Consider the following 4,082-nt stretch of genomic DNA (forward strand, 5'->3'; position numbering starts at 1 on the left):
CATATAATTAGAGCAGTGGAACCGGAAATGTTTTAGTTCTTAAGTTGGATAGCAATATTTACTTCTTATACTGAGTAATGAGTTCACCAGTATCCATTCTACTATTCTGATTCAGAATTTATGTATGCAATAGATATTCTTTTTAAGGTAATCAAATGCTACAGAACACACGATTTTAAATAAGGTGAGTGAAGTTTGCTTCAAAGGAAAGTATTAAGTAAACATTAGGAGAATTATTGATTACAACCCAAATTAAAGTTAGAACTTTTTGCTTGTATCTCAGCAGGTATAGTAAGCCATAGTCATCAATAAAGCAATTTTCCTGTTAAAAAAAAAAAAAGTAAACATTGGTACAGGTTTTTTACAGTATACATGGTGATAATGTGAAGGTGGTAAAAAAATGGCTAATATATAGGAAACATGAAGTACAGTCTTAGTCGTGTTTACTTTCCCACCAATTTCCTCTCACTGCCTCCCTCCCAAACATACTATACATCATAATCTTTTATGTTTCTGTGCCCTTGCACATGTCATTTCCTCCTGTTGAAATATGTCCCCTACTGTCTCCACTTAATGAACTCTTATTCATTCTGGAAAACCCAGCTTCGATGTTCCCTTCCCAAGGACACTGAGATACCATGCTACTTTCCTTAGGCAGAGTTATTTCCTCTTTACGTTTCCAGAACACCCTGTTACCCATCCTCTGCCAGTGCAGTCATGCATTGCATGGTTACTTTTTGTTTGTCAACGTTTCTATCTGAGTGATAAATTTAGTGAGACCAAAACTTACTCAATTTTGCACCTCCAGTACCGAGGGCATTGCATGGCATGAAGAAATCTCTGACGGACTGCTCACAACAAATATCCAAAAGTACATGAATAAACCTTCCTCTGTTTGAGTAGCACTGTGACCTCCAGCTCACTTAGACTCCCAAAGAATACAGCAATTTGAAGACTGATTCTGCAATCACACGGTGGGCAGGGACAAATAAGCCAACACACTAAAGAGAGGAGAAGTTACAGAGGCAAAAGGGCCCTGAGCAAAGAGTGTCCTTAGTGTTGGAAACTGCATCAGAGAGGGACTGAGAAACTATCATTTAAGCACATCTCTACCTCCTCTCCATGAGGAAGTACGCATACAGAAACCGCTGTTATCCTTAGCTCACAGAAGCTTCCAGAGCTTCAGTGATTGAGGGAGACTGACAATGGGGCAGGGGATCGGCAGAGGAATACAACAGATGAAAAGGAGAAGAAACATGAAGTCTTACCACCAGTTCCATTGAACATGCTATCTCCATGGCAACCCAGGGTAAGGAGAAGTTGGCATGAGCTATAACCACAACAGGATCATTGACCTTTGAAGCACACGTCCAGAGATCAGTGGTGCCTGCATTCAGAGACTACAATGAACAGAGCTGGATTCTGGTAAAAAAAAAAAGTGGATCAAGGGCAGCTCATCTTAGAGGCCCTTCCATTTACTCACATCGTGCATTCAACAATGATTTACTGGGCACTACTATTTGACAGGCCTGGGCCAAGGTGCTAGGAAATCACAAAGGTTATTACACCCGGGTCCTTCCTTTAATGAACTGGCGTGGGTGGGCAAATGTGACAGCTGTACGAAGATGATACAGGTTAGAATTGATAATTATCCTTCGTGAAGTATAAATCAAAAGAAGTGGAAACATAGAGGGGAGAAAACAAAGTCTCAATTTAAATATATTACAAGGAAAAAAAATCTTTAAAAAAAAGGGGGGGGCGCCTGGGTGGCTCAATCGGTTAAGAGTCCGACTTCGGCTCAGGTCATGGTCTCACGGTCTGTGAGTTCAAGCCCCACGTCGGGTTCTGTGCTGACAGCTCGGAGCCTGGAGCCTGCTTCAGATTCTGTGTCTCCTTCTCTCTCCACCCCTCCCCCACTTGTGCTCTGTCTCTCTGTCTATCAAAAATAAATAAACATAAAAAAAAGTCTTTTAAATCTATTGACAAGGAAAGAATAAATAAAGGGGGTAATATATCATCTGAGTATTGAGGAAGGTGCAGAATTTAATAGCTACAGACATATGCAATGAGATATGCAAGAGAGAAGGAATAACGTGAGCATGGAGTGAATTCAGAAAATCTAGGGCATAGTACATGCTTTTTATTCTGGAAGAATTCATCCAGAAACCTATGAGTCTATCCCAAATAATAAATACTCCTATAGCATTTCATACTTCTTTATGATACTTAGGAGAGTTAGGCTTACAACAGAGAAAAATAAAAGTCCTATGCCAGCACCACAGTAATGCATTGTAGCAAGAGTTGTATATTGCAAAAAGAAGTGGGTTTTCAGGATTGAAGGCAATTAACAGACAATACAGATGTGGAGTTGGTGTTTTCAGTTTATTTTGCAAAGGGCCTCAAGGTCGTGGGACTGAACTAGTCATAGTTCATGGTTCATGATAACACTCTTCCTTGGTTAATGCATGGATACCTTTATTTGCTTATTAGTTGGATAGTTATTTTTACAATGTAACAAAATTTCTGCTTTTGGAAAAAAAATGACAGGGTAACTGGTACTGGACTTATGCTTTCTCTGTAAACAACTAGAAAAGTGGATGAAGTGTAGGAAAAGACTAAGATTTCAGATATTGGAAAACGAGTTGTTCAGGGAAGTGATCCCTGAGGAAATTGGCTCAAATAAAGTTGATCTATGACCACTTTGGCTTTCCTCATGGAGGCACTTTATAGACTGTGCAGCAAGCAGGGGAACCCAAGCAGAGTTCAGAGGACTCACTGAGGTGGGGAGACAGAAATCAGAAGAATGACAAAATCTAGACACCCAACAATGTTAAAAGGGTAATGTCCAGCATCTAATAAAAAATATTAAAAAGTCAGATAATATTATTTTGGATAATATAGATAATAACAGATAATACAATACTAAAAACAGAAGAGGCAGGGAAATGTGACTTTTAACCAGGAGAAAAGTAAGTAATTGGGAACAAAATAATAGTCAATTTCTTGTCAAAATTAACATGAGCTAGCAGGTAGTAACATTTCTAGCACACTGTAAAGCAGAATATGCTTTAGCATGCTGAAAACAAAAATGCTGCCAATATAGAATCCTCAGATCTGAGAGACCATCCTCTCCTTCTCCCCACAGAGAGCCCCAACATGGAATTCTATACCTAGCAAAAATATCTTTGTAAAATGAAGGGCATGGCCATTATGAAGTAATAAGGACTTGATGAGCACTGAGTGAGTGACATATAGAATTATTGAATCACTATATTGAACACCAGAAACTAATAAATACAACACTACATGTTAATAATACCTCACTAAAAAAGAAAAAAAGACCTTGCAATTTCATGAGATTTCTTAAGAATCTTAAGATTTTGGGGCACCTGGGTGGCTCAGTCAGTTAAGCATCTGACTTGATTTTGGCTCAGGTCATGATCTCACAGTTTGCAAGTTTGAGCCCTGCATCAGGTAAGAAAAATACCTAAAATGGGGCGCCTGGGTGGCTCAGTTGGTTAAGTGTCCGACTTCAGCTCAGGTAGCGATCTCGCGATCTCGCGGTCCGTGAGTTCGAGCCCCGCGTCGGGCTCTGGGCTGACGGCTCAGAGCCTGGAGCCTGCTTCCGATTCTGTGTCTCCCTCTCTCTCTGCTCCTCCCCCGTTCATGCTCTGTCTCTCTCTCTGTCTCAAAAATAAATAAACGTTAAAAAAAAAAGACAAAAGAAAAATACCTAAAATTAGAAAAAAGAACAAAAGAAATTAGTACAGCAGAAACACAGAAATCCAATAAACATAGGAAGAAATGTTCAATATTATTAGTGATTAGAGAAGTACAGATAAAGACCTAAATCACATACCATTTTATACTTATTTGATTGGCAAAAATACCAAAAAAAAAAGGTTAAAATTTCAAACAATAAGACTCCAATATATCCTAGTTTGGCTGAAGGGTAGAGTGTGGACTACAAATAATCTTACAAAGGCACTTAGAAACTAACCCATGGAGAGTATTAAATGCTAGTCTAAGTAGTTTAATTGCAGGTATCTGAGGCTGTAGGGGATCTGCTGGCTACTCAGACC

General features: G+C 39.2%; 1 long non-coding RNA gene across 1 annotated transcript; it reads right to left on the reverse strand.

The window, feature by feature from the left end:
* Positions 1 to 795: 795 nt before the first annotated feature.
* LOC132671203 (uncharacterized) lies at positions 796 to 3,694 on the reverse strand. The gene is made up of 3 exons (XR_009607000.3): positions 3,488 to 3,694; positions 1,269 to 1,422; positions 796 to 961 (listed from the first exon to the last, which is right to left on the reverse strand). It is a non-coding gene; the product is annotated as an uncharacterized LOC132671203 (long non-coding RNA).
* Between the last annotated feature and the right edge of the window lie 388 nt (positions 3,695 to 4,082).

This window comes from Panthera onca, chromosome C1 (genome assembly GCF_046562875.1).
Source record: "Panthera onca isolate mPanOnc1 chromosome C1, mPanOnc1 haplotype 2, whole genome shotgun sequence".
Taxonomy (NCBI): Eukaryota; Metazoa; Chordata; class Mammalia; order Carnivora; family Felidae; genus Panthera; species Panthera onca.